The sequence below is a fragment of the Macrobrachium rosenbergii genome, chromosome 23, assembly GCF_040412425.1.
Source record: "Macrobrachium rosenbergii isolate ZJJX-2024 chromosome 23, ASM4041242v1, whole genome shotgun sequence".
Lineage (NCBI taxonomy): Eukaryota > Metazoa > Arthropoda > Malacostraca > Decapoda > Palaemonidae > Macrobrachium > Macrobrachium rosenbergii.
In genome coordinates, this window is record NC_089763.1 from 38351969 (window position 1) to 38366758 (window position 14790).

Here is a 14790-nt window from a genome sequence, read left to right on the forward strand (position 1 = left end):
CCGTCTGCCTCTCTCTCTCTCTCTCTCTCTCTCTCTCTCTCTCTCTCTCTCTCTCTCTCTCTCTCTCTCTGTAGAAAATATTCGCCCCATTTCCTTCCTCAATTCGCTCTCTCTCTCTCTCTCCAGAAAATCTTTGCACCTTTCCTTCCTTAAGTTTCTCTCTCTCTCTCTCTCTCTCTCTCTCTCTCTCTCTCTCTCTCTCTCTCTCTCTTTTAATTCATTATCTCCTTATCGCGTCCCTCCTATTTCCTCCTGTGCATGTTCCTCATTTATTGTATTTCCTCAGTTCCCTTTCCTTTTTTCACGTAGCCATCACTCAGAGCATAACGCCTTCCCATTTATGTCTCCCCATTCTTCATGTTACCAACCAACCTGATATTAGGGGTGGGGAGAGAGAGGGAGAGAGAGAGAGAGAGAGAGAGAGAGAGAGAGAGAGAGAGAGAGAGAGAGAGAGAGAGAACCTTATTCAGACATAACTTTTACAGTATGGACAGAAAAGCATTATTATTATTATTATTATTATTATTATTATTATTATTTGTTTGTATTTTAATATGTGATATTTTTATTAAATTGGCATTAAATAAATTAATATATCCGTCTAGCTTTCCAGTAAACAAAGTTCTTATGTTATTGTACAATTTCCTTATAAAAATCTCCTTCTTCTTCTTCTTCTTCTTCTTCTTCTTCTTCTTCTTCTTCTTCTTCTTCTTCTTCTTCTTCTTCTTCTTCTTCTTCTTCTTATTATTATTATTATTATTATTATTATTATATTATTATTATTATTATTATTATTATTATTATTATTATTATTATAAGAACTAAATGAAAGTTGGCCATTCGCCATGGGCCCACTCAGGTGAATCTTCTCACGGCAGACTTTGACAGCTAGAGAATCAGTTAATAAATTATATGACCATGTTAGAATTTATATTAAAGCTATCTCTCTCTCTCTCTCTCTCTCTCTCTCTCTCTCTCTCTCTCTCTCTCTCTCTCTCTCTCTCTCAGCACGCCTCAGTAACGAGAGGTACCTGGTTCGATCTTGGGCGAGGAGGGAGTGATCAGGTATCTACTGTAGTCACGTTCTTTTGGATCTATTGTGATATAAAACTAAGCTGTTCATTGTGTACCTGGTGGTTTGTTGATAAAACTAAGCTGTTCATTGTGTACCTGGTGGTTTGTTGACTGTTGTGGGTCTAAGCCTTGTTGGAATAGGAGAAAGGGATGGATGTTAGAAGTAAAATAACAGGCGTGGGTGATCAGTCAAATATATGACATCCATAATATCTCTCTCTCTCTCTCTCTCTCTCTCTCTCTCTCTCTCTCTCTCTCTCTCTCTCTCTCTCTCTCTCTCTCTCTCTCTCTCTCTCTCCCAAGTATGGATAGATAATTACTAAGTGTTTAATGTGAATATTGAAAGATTAATCTTTGTCTAATAAGTTACTTGGCAGCTGTAGTGATGGCTTGAAGGATTTATGATGATGTTAATCTGCCGAAACTTTAACGTTGAACGACGTTAAGTAGGAGGGCTTAGATTTTCCAAACCTCTGTAGTTTTTCTTTGATTTTTCGTAAATCGTGATGCTACAGCTATGTAGTTATTGTAAAAAAATCGAGAGATGTTTTCAATTTATTTTGAGATCTAGAGATATACATTTGTCACACAGATCATGTGAATAAGAATGAGAAATGTATGTAACTATTCTAATTATTTTAAGATAGAAAAATTGACTACAGGCATATGCGAGCACCATATATATATATATATATATATATATATATATATATATATATATATATATATATAATATATATATATATGTATATATATATATATATATATATATATATATATATATATATATATATATATATATAAAATAAAGTTACAAGCTTTCAAGGCTACCAGACGATGGGGACAGATAGACCTTGAAAGCTTGTAACTTATTTGTAATAAAATCTTCGTTAGACACCATCCTGTAAAATGAGGTCTTGATCTTATTTGTATGAATACACAGAACAGTTGTGCAAGTGATTAACTTCAGTATAATATATATGTATATATATTCATTATATATATATATATATATATATATATTTATATATGTTAAATATATATACATATGTGTGTATAATCATTGTGTACTTATATATACACACACGTACACACACAGGGTTTGAGATTTCCCATGTGGATGTCAAACCCAGTCAAATTGAAGGCCTGGGAAAAAATCCCTTTAACCCGTCGTACCCAGCGAGGTCATAAAGGTAAGTTGTTGACCTGCAGGTGATCCCAGGAGATAATGTGATTATTTATTCAGGTGTGTTGGAAAGGGGAGGGGAGGGGAGGGGGAGTTGGGAGGTAAGGTGGGGTTAGTGTCAGGTGCTTTCAGTCCTTTTGCTTTTTTTTTTTTTTTTTTTTTTTTGTAAGCTCTAACCTTTTCCCGTTTTCTCGACTACTGTTTATGCGTTTATTTTTCTTTTGTTATTTAGTTTTCCATTGTTTGTTCGTTTATTTACCACTGGCTCTGCTTTTCTTTCCTTTTTCAGTCTGATTTTTGTAATCTTTTTGGGGGCTTCGTTGATGAATAAATGATCCTTTTTTCTTGTTTTGTGTTCGTGTATTATTAATATCAAATAATGATCATCATTTTAATGTATCATTGATATTGAATAATGATGGTCATTTTAATGTATCATTAATACCGAATAATGAAAATCATTCTATTGTATCGTTAATATCGAATAATGATCATCATTTTAATGTATCATTGATATTGAATAATGATGATCATTTTAATGTATCGTTAATATCGAATAATGAAAATCATTCTATTGTATCATTAATATCGAATATAATAATATCATCATCATCATCGTATCCAACACCTTGCGACGCAAAGTGCCTTTGTAAAATCCGTTACGTATGACTTTCATGCGCTTTCACTTCCGCAAATCTCCACTCATCTCCAGCCTCCTGCGAGGTGTCTCCATCCAAGTAGGTGTAGGTCTTCCAACTCTTCTGCTGCCCACAGGAGCTCAGCTTACACTATCGCCTGCTAATCTACTATAGTGTGCGACAGCTGTTTTGAGTTTAGTTCGAGTTTTTCAAAATTTTGAAAATATGTTTCATGTGCTATACACCACAACAAAGACGTGTGTGCTCCTGCGTGCGCATGCACACATGCACACATACACACACACATTATATATATATATATATATATATATATATATATATATATATATATATATATATATATATATATATATATAAATAAAAAATCACGGGATATCCTGAGGCACTGGTTGCAGTCATATGCACAGGCATAGTCGTCTCTCTCTCTCTCTCTCTCTCTCTCTCTCTCTCTCTCTCTCTCTCTCTCTCTCTCTCTTTCCAAGGGGTATGCAAATCCTGCTGGCGAAATTCCCATAAACCTCACGGAATGGCTCCGAGGACCCTCATTTGAGAAAACAGATCCGCGAAAAGATTTGCCGAAGGCGCCTGAGGTCCTCTAATCAAGAGAGTATATATTTTTTTATTTTTTCTTTTTTTTGGCGTATTTTACGCTTTAATTGAGAAACGTCATTCTATAAGCGTTCTCCCCCCCCACTCACACTTATCTCTGCCTCTCGTCTCTCTCTCTTTCTCTCTCGCATGAAGTGGGCATCATTAAGTGTTGTGGCGTTGCTAACAATTATTATCATCATGCTCCGGGCATAAAAGAGGGTATTGTGAATAGCAGGAGTTTTTAATCCCACCATCTCGCATGTGAGGCTTCAAGATTCGGCTACACGAGAGAGAGAGAGAGAGAGAGAGAGAGAGAGAGAGAGAGAGAGAGAGAGAGAGAGAGAGAGGAGGGGCGATGATGTCCTGAATGTCGCCATGTGCGGTATTATAATTTTTTATGAATATTCATAGTTTCATGTTGTGATATCAGGTATCTGGTTCTAAAAGGGAGTGGTTGTTAGCACCAATCTTTATCGTATTTCAAGATGGTGATGATACTCACGGGTTTTTTGTGATGCGTATGACGTTTTAATTACTTCGAATGTGATAATTGTAGTCACTGCATTTTCCTTTGTTGACGTGGAAAGTACCCGTATCAAATTCGGCACATGGTTAATCGTTGTTATATGGTTTTGGACTTGAGGCGTCATGTACGTCGTTTTTTAGGACAGAAAAAACCAGACCTGACACTCAAATTGTCATTATAATTCAGAAGAGGAACCCTATTCGTGTGGAACAAGGCCACAGAGGCCATTGACTTGAAATTCAAGCTTACAAAGAATATGGTTTACATTTAAAAGGAGTAACAGAAGGTAACAGGGAATACAGAAAGAAGAGATCATTTATTAGAATAAACAAAATAATTTAATAAATAAAATAATGAATAATTAAATAGGTAAGAGAAGTAAAATGCAAGGAGAATTATTTTAGGGTAGTAATGCATTGCTTGAACTTTTGAGGTTCCAAGCGCACATCCTCAGGGAGACTGCTCCACAGCCCAGCGGTGCGAGGAATAAAGGACCTCTGGAACTGAGAGCTTCAACAGTGAGGCACCTTTACTGCATATTGGTGCTGCTGTTCAGCAAATCTGGTCTAGTTTGCAACATAACTAGAGAAAGAAGGTGCCTGAGATTTCTGTTATTTTATGTAGAGATTTACGGAGATTTATTGAGATTTTGCTCACCTTGTCAAGTGTAGAAATGATTATGACTCATGTTAAAACTTTCAATTTCAGGCAACATTCATATTGAAATTTCTGAAGACCTTTTTATTTTTATTTTGCCATAGCTTCAGAATTAGCTGCCCGCTTAACTATAAATTTAGCTGAGCGAAGGGGAAAGTTGACAGAAAAATAATGAGTATTTTTTTTTACGTTCATCAACATTTGCTTGCAATCGTGCTTTGTTTAATTATGGATATTGTTTATGATTATTAATACCCTCTTGGGTATTACTAATTAGTAGTACCCACTTGTTATTAATACCCTCTTGGGTATTACTAATTAGCAATACCCACTTGGCTGTTAATAATTGTAAAGGTCACTCGACTGCAGTCTCATTCTGAATTCCATGCAGAGCAGGAAGCGAATATATAAGAATATTTTAGTTTTACCGTCATTAAAATCTCTCTCTCTCTCTCTCTCTCTCTCTCTCTCTCTCTCTCTCTCTCTCTCTCTCTCTCTCTCTCTCATTTTTGAAGATTGGTTTTCACCTACGGTATCTTAACCTCCTCCAGCAATATTGATTTCATTTTGTGTGTCTTGAATTGAAAATTTCTGGGACGGTGTTGATTTCCTCACATCTCTTAGTCTTGAGTTTGAATGTAATATTTTTTTTTTTTTATTACTTAACAAATCAAGCTTTTTGCAAAGGGAAGAAAATCTTGGTGATATTTTTCTTTTTTGTTTTTATTAGTCATTTTAGGTAACAAAAGTTATTCGTTAGAATGTATTCTGTGATGTCGCGCCGTATCAGAATTAGTAGTACTTTCAAAAGATTGAAATTCAGTTTTATTTCAGTTTTATATCTGAGGAAAAGTGTTTCTTCTGTATTTCAGTTTATATCTATGGAAAAGTGTTTCTTGTATTTCAATTTTATATATATGGAAAAGTGTTTTTGTATTTCAATTTTCTATCTATGGAAAAGTGTTTCTTGTATTTCAATTTTGTATCTATGGTAGTGTTTTTTGTATTTCAATTATATATGTATGGAAAAGTGTTTCTTGTATTTCAGTTTATACCGATAGAAAAAGAGCATTACATAAAATCTATGTAAAGCTTATAATTAAAATCTGTTACGATTTAGGAAAATAAAATTATAATTTTTGTAATTTGTTGTATTCTTTCAGTTTTTATTTTCAGAATATAAGAATAAGATTTTATAAAGTAATTTGTGCAATGTGTCACTTATCAGAATTTATCAAACATTTTCCATGACATTTATTATCATGTCCTTCAACTTCGTAAGTACGCTGCAAATGTGAGAAGCGGTTCTTGGGCGAAATATTAAGCATTCCCGAGACCGAGGTCGGGTTAGGTTACAGCAATCGATGGTTAAGATGCGATTAATGACGGTAGTATCCAGTTACTCTCCTTGGAATGTCAGGTCATGTGATAGGCTTGGAATTTTTTTTTTCTTGATTTTTTTGGGAGGTTAGAGGATAATTTATTGCGTCTCACCCTTCAGAATTAAATGGAAAATCACAAGTTGTGTTTTACACTAGTTCTGTAGTACTTCAGTTATTTATTTATTATGGTGTAATTTCTTATGACAGCTTATCTCAAATAGCCCACTGCATTTAGTGACACTCTCTCTCTCTCTCTCTCTCTCTCTCTCTCTCTCTCTCTCTCTCTCTCTCTCTCTCTCTCTCTATATATATATATATATATATATATATATATATATATATATTATTATGTGTGTTACAGAAAGATTAGAGAGTATATATATATATATATATATATGTAGGTAATTACATTTGTATATATATATATATATAGCAGTTGTGATTACAGAAAGATTAGAGGACATTACAATAAGCCAGTCCCAAGGCAAATTAAGAACAAGGAGTGAAAGTGGAATTTTCCATTTATTGAAATTAATTTCGTAATTTCTTCGATTTCAGGGACGTTAACTCTGCTCTGTGGCTGCCAGGAAAGGACTGCTGATCTGTCTGTAAGTCTCACATGTTTTTATATGTATCTTGATGAAAAAACTTCAAATTTAGCCGTAATCAATTTCTTTTTACTCTTGGCTTCACAAACTTCTTAATATTTCTGTCTGGGGCCGGTTCTCTATCGGCAGTTGTAAATTTGTTTGTTTAGTTTTTTCCTGCTGGACAAATAATAATTTTTATTTGTTTTTTTGAAGCAACATTCATTTTTGCTTTATTAATTTCTCTTACCAACATTCCATGATTTGTTTATTTAATAATGGCATATGTAAACAGCTAGTATAAATATTATGTTTACGAATTCATCAGGAAAATAAATGATTTCAGCTTGCTTAAATGCTTCTAGCAAAGAAATCAAGTTTTATTATTAGAATTCGAGTGAAAATGTCTGCAGATTACAATAAGGACCTGCTCACGGTGGAGAGAGAGAGAGAGAGAGAGAGATCCTTCATCAGTATAGACAGTAAAGGGCATATATTTTGAAATGCCTTACTTGTGATTAATTATCTGATGTGTTGCTGTTCAACTTTTTGTTGACATCGGAGAGAGAGAGAGAGAGAGAGAGAGAGAGAGAGAGAGAGAGAGAGAGAGAGAGAGAGAATGAATCTGTGCTCTGTGCTCCATCAATTTAGTCAATAATGAATATCTATTTAGGAAATAGATCTTTTCGCTCTATTTATTTTCATACAGTGCGTTTGAGCTACTTTCATCTCACACAGGCACACGCTAATACACACACAGAGAGAGAGAGAGAGAGAGAGAGAGATCCTTCATCAGTATAGACAGCAAAGGGCATATATTTTGAAATGCCTGTTCTTGTGATTAATTATCTGCGGTCTTGCTGTTCAACTTTTTGTTGACATCGGAGAGAGAGAGAGAATGAATCTGTGCTCCATCAATTTAGTCAGTAATGAATGTCTATTTAGGAAATAAATCTTTTCATTGTATTTATTTTCATACAGTGCGTTTGAGCTACCTTCATCTCACACATACATGCTTTTATATATATATATATATATATATATATATATATATATATATATATATATATATATATATATATATATATATATATATACATACATAGAGAGAGAGAGAGAAAGGCAATGAAGTGGGTTGTGATGCACAAGGGCAGTCACAAGCCTCTTGGATGTGAGCATGTGGCTTGATGAGGTCTGCGGCTACAAGCATTGGATATGTTTACACATTCTCTCTCTCTCTCTCTCTCTCTCTCTCTCTCTCTCTCTCTCTCTCTCTCTCTCTCTCTCTCTCCACGAACAATAAACAATAGCAACATCATGGCGGCCCCGTCCTTGTCGAAGTCATTATCTTATCACTTTATCATGATCTGGGTTCTGTAGTACGTTTAAAATGTCGTAATTTAAATAATAAACTAATAAGATTTTATGAGTTCAAATTCTGGTTTCTGAGACACATCATTGAGAAACTCGTGGGAAGAGAGAGAGAGAGAGAGAGAGAGAGAGAGAGAGATCTTAAAAGTAAGAATCTCTTTCTCTGTCAGCATCTCGGTTCCACTTTATTTATGTATTTTTTTTTTTTTATTCTTTTGCCCTTAGACGCATCACTGTCGGGCTGTAATGACTCCTCATGATATTTGCAACGTTTGTTTGAGACTGAGGCGGTGCGCAAGCAACCTGATTTCTTTCGGACTAGAGAAGTCTTCTAAACTGACCTAGTCTAGACTGAAGGAGTCCAGGAGCCCAACTTCATTTTAGATTGAACCGGTCCCGGAATAACAGTTCTTGCTAACAGCAGCAGCTTAATGGTTTAAATTTCCTTTAGACTAAAGAGGTTTAGCAGCCTGAGTCATGTAGCCTGCGTTTTTCTAGGTTGGAGCAGTCTAGATGTAATCCCACTCTTAGCCACGTAAAATAATAAGTCTAATCCTTCGGGCCAGACGTAGGAAAGCTGTTAATCAGCTCAGTGGTCTGGTAAAACTGAGGTATACTTAACTTTTTAGACCGAAGTAGGTTACGTTACCTAAGTTATCTAGACCGAAGCAATCTGCCAATCTGATTTCTCTCAGTCAGAGTCTACTCAAGGGATATTTTCCTTTCATACTCGAGCATCGTAGTCACACTCCATTTATCCTGAACCATCCTACAACTCACACTTCGTTTAAACCGAACCAAGCAGAGAGTCACGCTCCACTTGAAGGAGGTACAGAAAGCATGCAATCAACACGATTCGGCCGACTCAGAACTGCTGAGATCTCTCAGGCAGCCGTATTGGCCTTGAATACTAATATTGCTACTTCAGAAATACTCTTTTTTTTTCACATTTAGGTGAGCAGTCTCTCTCTCTCTCTCTCTCTCTCTCTCTCTCTCTCTCTCTCTCTCTCTCTCTCTCTCTCTGGTGAGTGAGTGAGTGACGCCAAGTCTGTTTATGGGGTCAGTTATGACAATAATCTTCGCGGTATTGCAATCTCGACCCCCCCTCTGGTGGTAGTGCTTGAAGGTTTGGGTTTGTTATTACTTCTTGTAATTTTTCACATATTTTTTTTTTATATCTCAAGTAGCGTCGTCTCATGTTCAAGGGTCGCTTGTGAGAGAGAGAGAGAGAGAGAGAGAGAGAGAGAGAGAGAGAGAGAGAGAGAGAGAGAGAGAGAGAGAGAGGGCGGAGGGCGGTTTAACCTTGATGATTCGTTACATTGAAATACATTTAAATTTTGAATTAAATTCAGGCTGTCTCGTCAAGTTGCCTCCAAACCGTCTGCATTGATGCTTAGCCTACATTAGTTTGTCAGCATGTGTATGTTTGTGTGTGTACGTGTGTGTGTGTGTGTGTGTGTGTACGTGCGCGTTAAGGAGCTTAGCCTCTGGGTCCAGGATCCCAGTTGCTTGCTCGCGTCAGATAAGGATCTTGGAGGATCTTAGGATTTCAGGGCAGCGAGAGGTTGATGATTTCAACATGCCTGGGATGGACACTTTGCTTTTGGTTGTGTCTTACATTATTAAAGTTAGTGTTGTTGCTGCTTTTGGTGTTGTTGTTTTGTTGTTGCTAAAGTGAGGAGTGGCTCGGGTGATTGGAGGAACGACTTATAAAACAACTCATTGAGAAAAATAAAAGTTTACACAAAGACAAAATTTATTTATTAAGGTTACATGTTACTTTCCATTCTTCTTTTTTATGTCATCTATATAATTTTGCACACTGCAGAAAATTACAGATCGTAGAAGACTGGAGAGAGAGAGAGAGAGAGAGAGAGAGAGAGAGAGAGAGAGAGAGAGAGAGAGAGAGAGAGAGAGAGAGTTTTGTTCCTTGAAGGCAGGCATCGTTTGGTGGTTGAGGTTGGGTGTGATTTGCTTGGGACTAGCAACCTTACCCATAAAGTAAGTGCATACTAACTTGCAAGAGACCTTAGGAGACTGATATGAGAGCCAATGAGTTATTATACCGTCGTGGAAGATGTTCCCTTCACCCTGTCCTGTTTGTTGTACCATCCAGAAAGTTGTTTCCCCTCGAAATAGTAGTTGTTGAGAATTTAATTTATTGGGATGTTTGATCTCTCTCTCTCTCTCTCTCTCTCTCTCTCTCTCTCTCTCTCTCTCTCTCTCTCTCTCTCTCTCTCTCTCGTAGGCCTTAGCCTGAACAGTAGTGTACATTTCTCTCTCTCTCTCTCTCTCTCTCTCTCTCTCTCTCTCTCTCTCTCTCTCTCTCTCTCTAGGCCTTAGCCTGAACAGTAGTGTACATTTCTCTCTCTCTCTCTCTCTCTCTCTCTCTCTCTCTCTCTCTCTCTCTCTCTCTCTCTCTCTCTCTCTCTCTCTCTGCAGCATAAGCTAGGGCCCACAAGACTGGCGTGGAGTGGCCAAGTGCATTAAAATAGTACTTCTTGTGATAGCGCCGTGGTGGTTGTGAGGTTGATGTTGAAGATGATGGATGTTACGCTTCTGTTTGTGCAATTCATCACGATGTTCCGCTCCCGTTGGATGTTTTAAAAGGTCCTGGAGTATAATTTGACTTTTAATTTATGATGTTCTTACCTTTCTGGTAGCTGTCTCTGTCTTGCAAAGTGGATTTTCCTTGTTATCAATCTTGATTAATTTTTTCCCCATTTTTTACTTGTTATTGTTGTTATATTAAATTTAGAGAGACTCCGCTAATCAAGTTTATTATTTGAGCAGAATTGTAAGTTTGAGCAGAATTATTGTAAGTTAGCAAAGATTTTTGTAATTTGGAAGAAAAATAGTAGGACTAATTAGGCATTTTTGTAGTAGTGTTTGTTATCGATGCTTTTGTAACAAATACAGCGTAATTACGTTAATTATCATTGTGAATTTTGTAGAAACAATTGCCAGTGTGGAGTTAATTTTGCTTCTTCAAGTTTCGTAGTTGCTTTCATATTCTGCGTTAATCAGGAGGTCGCCTTCGATAGTCACCAATTGCCCCATATACATTATAGGTGAAAAAGATTCTACCCAGGATCTGTCTCTCACTGGTATTTGCTGAAGGCGCTGAATGACCAAATTGCTTTGAATATTTATTTAGTTCGCGTCAGGAAAAAATGCATGCTCTCTCTCTCTCTCTCTCTCTCTCTCTCTCTCTCTCTCTGGAAAAAATAGTATACTTGTTTTAACAGATGAAATTCTCTCTCTCTCTCTCTCTCTCTCTCTCTCTCTCTCTCTCTCTCTCTCAAGCTTTAGCCTCAACAGTAGTATACATGTTTTGACTGATAAAATTCTCTCTCTCTCTCTCTCTCTCTCTCTCTCTCTCTCTCTCTCAAGCTCTCAACAGTAGTATACATGTTTTGACTGATAAAATTCTCTCTCTCTCTCTCTCTCTCTCTCTCCTCAACAGTAGTATACATGTTTTGACTGGGCAACATCCTACAAGGTACCGTCAGCTCCATTTACTCCAATTACGACCAGTTATTCAAACCACCAATATAAACAAGCGGAAGACCGTTAATTGGCCGGCGACCACTTGACCTTGACTTCTGATCGTCGTTTGACGGATCAAGAAACTCGATGCTCTTAAAATAATGGTTACTTGAGGAGGTGAAAGGAGACTATTTTTTTTTCCATAAATAATTCGTGTTTTCCTTTCACTAATGAGCTCTGCGTGTTGATGGAGATAGGCTTTTTGGACTGTTTGTATACTTAAACTCTTTTGTGTATGTATGTATATGTATGTATATTTATATAGATGTATGTATATATATATATATATATACATCTATGTCTTTGTGTATATATATATATTTTATTGACTGTTTACCCTTTTCCACTCAAGAGGGATTGGTTCTTTAGCGCTCTGTCGTCTCCTAAGAATTTTGACTTCAATTGTGACCATATCAGGTTGCAAAAAATGTTTGGGATGGGGTCGTCAGTTCCATACACAGGCGACTAACTACCAGGTACATGAATTACTGTTGGGTTTACAGAGGCATTCCTACAGAGTTACAGCTCGCTCGGAAATCGAACCCGGAATCTTTTGCTAATTATCACACTAAGCGAGAATTCTAGATGAAGCATTGCTCTCTCTCTCTCTCTCTCTCTCTCTCTCTCTCTCTCTCTCTCTCTATATATACACACACACACACTTACGGAATGTCATGAGTTGATATCCAGCATAAAATAATCTCTCTCTCTCTCTCTCTCTCTCTCTCTCTCTCTCTCTCTCTCTCTCTCTCTCTCTCTCTCTCTCAGGTGACCGAATGCGGTCTTGCGGTTTCACTTGTGATTTCCTACCCGATATCACTTAACTGGTTCGATGAATATTTTATTTATTCATTTTTCTTGGAAATAAAACAAGCATTTGATTCATCCTGTGACACTGAGTATGTAATACGATATTCATATAATCGTTGAAGGACGGTTATTTTCTCTCTGCATTTTAAAGTTATTTTCTGCTTTGCATTTTAAACAGCCTTGAAAATGTATGTTCTTGCCCGTAAATTCCATAAATTTTTCATTGCGTGCTCGAGCATGTGATTATTCTCTCTCTCTCTCTCTCTCTCTCTCTCTCTCTCTCTCTCTCTCTCTCTTACACACACACACACTCATATACAATTACAGAATTTTATGATTTGATATCCAGCTTAAAATTTCTCTCTCTCTCTCTCTCTCTCTCTCTCTCTCTCTCTCTCTCTCTCTCTCTCTCTCTCTCTCTCTCTCATACACACACACGCCCTGATTTGATATCCAGTATAAAATCATCATTCTCTCTCTCTCTCTCTCTCTCTCTCTCTCTCTCTCACACACACTCACTCACACTAACAGAATTTTATGATTTGATATCCAGCTCTCTCTCTCTCTACACTCTCTCTCTCTCTCTCTCTCTCTCACTCTCACTCCTCTGCCATTTTTGATATCCAGTATAAAATAATTCTCATTATACACACACACGCCCTGATTTGATATCCAGTATAAAATAATTCTCTCTCTCTCTCTCTCTCTCTCTCTCTCTCTCTCTCTCTCTCTCTCTCTCTTACACGCACATATACAATCACACTTACGGAATGTCATGATTTGATATCCAGCATAAAATCATTATCTCTCTCTCTCTCTCTCTCTCTCTCTCTCTCTCTCTCTCTCTCTCTCTCTCTCTCTCTCTCTCTCTCATGCATTCCTGCATGTAGTCAGCCGAGAAAAAGAGAATATCATTAATAAACTGTCACATAATTAGGGCTTTGCATCCCAAGCATAGAATTACATCGAGCCAGTGTGGCGCTGAAGAAGAAGAAGAAGAAGAAGAAGAAGAAGAAGAAGAAGAAGAAGAAGAAGAAGAAGAGGAGGAGGAGGAGGAGGAGGAGGAGGAGGAGGAGGAGGAGGAGGAGGAGGAGGAGGAGGAGGATATAGAAAGATGAAGAGGAAGAACGAAAAAGGAGATGAAGAGAAAGATGAAAAAGAATGAGGACGAGAAGGAAGGGTAAGGAAAAATAAGAGTAGGAAGAGGAGAACGAATAAGGAAGAGTAAGAGTAGGAAGAGGAGAACGCATAAAGAGAAAGAATAATAAGTAGGAAGAAGAAAAAAATTTGCAAGAGGAAAAGGCTAAGAAGATAAAGATAGAGAGAGAATACGGAAGAGGAATAATATGACTTTAGGACCAAGAAGATAAACCAAAGGAGAAGAACAACAAGAAGAGTAAGAAATTAGAGGACGAAAATCAGGAGAGAGAGAGAGAGAGAGAAGTCTCTGCGAGTGTTCGTGATTGTCCTCACGGGTCATTTCGTGAGGGACGTCGAACTCGTTCGTCATCGAGCGAGTTGGCCCCTGTCGAAATATTCCCAAGAAATATTTATAAAAAATATTCCCAAGAAATATTCCTGGGAAATATTCCCAAGAAATATTTCTAAAAAATATTCCCAAGAAATATTCCTGAGAAATATTCCCACAAAATATTCCTAAGAAATATTCTCAAGAAATGTTCCTAAAAAATGTTCCTGAGAAATATTCCTGAGAAAGATTCCTAAGAAATATTCCCAAAAAATATTCCTAAAAATATTCCCAAGAAATAATCGGAAGAAGTATTCCCAAGAAACATTCTTGAGAAATATTCCCAAGAAATAGTCCCAAGAAATCCTTGGGAATATTTAGCGTGAAACGTGAACCCAGGTGATTGGTCTTTCTGTCGATTAACATATCAGTCTCCCTGTCGAATTTATACTGGAGCTCCTTTGCCCGTAGGGGGTTAGTTCCGTCAGTGCACCTCCTGTGGTGCACTGTAGGCATTACTTAGGTTCTTTGCAGCCGTCCCTTCGGCCCCTAGCTGCAACCCCTTTCATTCCCTTTATTGTACCTCCGTTCATATTTTCTTTCTACCGTCTTGCTATCCACCCTCTCCTAACAATTGATTCATAGTGCAACTGCGAGGTTTTCCTCCTGTTACACCTTTCAAACCTTTTTACTCTCAGTTTCAGCTTCAGCGCTGAGTGACCTCATAGGTCCCATCGCTTGGCCTTTGGCCTAACTCATATATTCTGTTCTGTACTATTCTAGGAAATCCTTGGAAATATTTGTTATTATTATTATTATTATTATTATTATTATTATTATTATTATTATTATTATTATTATTATTATTATTATTATTATTCAGAAGATGAACCCTATTCCTATGGATCAAGCCCACCAAAGGGGCCATTG

General features: G+C 37.0%; 1 protein-coding gene across 50 annotated transcripts in view; it reads left to right on the forward strand.

Annotated features, from left to right (window-relative positions):
- Ack-like (activated Cdc42 kinase-like) overlaps positions 1–14790 on the forward strand; it is a 290732-nt gene that overhangs the window by 232836 nt on the left and 43106 nt on the right. For 49 of the 50 annotated variants that reach the window (XR_010856904.1, XR_010856903.1, XR_010856900.1 and 46 more), the window contains one exon: positions 6634–6683. The exons of the other annotated variant lie outside the window; for it this stretch is intronic. The gene's annotated coding sequence lies outside the window, so the exon portion shown is untranslated. The remainder of the gene's footprint in view (positions 1–6633; positions 6684–14790) is intronic. 50 annotated transcript variants of the gene reach the window in all.